The sequence below is a fragment of the Cucurbita pepo genome, unplaced genomic scaffold (assembly GCF_002806865.2).
Source record: "Cucurbita pepo subsp. pepo cultivar mu-cu-16 unplaced genomic scaffold, ASM280686v2 Cp4.1_scaffold008581, whole genome shotgun sequence".
Taxonomy (NCBI): Eukaryota; Viridiplantae; Streptophyta; class Magnoliopsida; order Cucurbitales; family Cucurbitaceae; genus Cucurbita; species Cucurbita pepo.
Genome location: NW_019654491.1, coordinates 1 through 403, shown reverse-complemented (window position 1 = coordinate 403; position 403 = coordinate 1). Strand labels below are relative to the sequence as shown.

General features: G+C 36.0%; 1 non-coding gene across 1 annotated transcript; it reads right to left on the bottom strand.

The window, feature by feature from the left end:
- Positions 1-233: 233 nt before the first annotated feature.
- Positions 234-306, bottom strand: TRNAK-CUU. Its single transcript has one exon. It is a non-coding gene; the product is annotated as a tRNA-Lys (tRNA).
- Positions 307-403: the final 97 nt, after the last annotated feature.

The window sequence follows — 403 nt, the reverse complement described above, 5'->3', positions numbered from 1 at the left end:
CATCAACTAATTAAAAAGAGTAAACCACATACTTATGAATATGTTTCTATTGATGTGATTGTATACTAGAAATTTAGAATTACAATAACTTAGGTTAGGGCGACATTAGATGACATGTATATATATATATTTAGACTACAAATTAAAAAATATCAGTGAGTTTAAATCGAGTCAGAGAGGCCCAACTTAAATGGCAAAGCCCAAAAGATTAAAGATTGAAAAGATTTAAAAAACGCCCACCGTGGGGTTCGAACCCACGACCACAAGGTTAAGAGCCTTGCGCTCTACCAACTGAGCTAGACGGGCTTGTTGAATTGGACACTAGTTGACATTTAAAAAAAATATAAAAAGATATGAAAACAGGGCTCGAACCCACGACCACAAGGTTAAGAGCCTTGCGCTC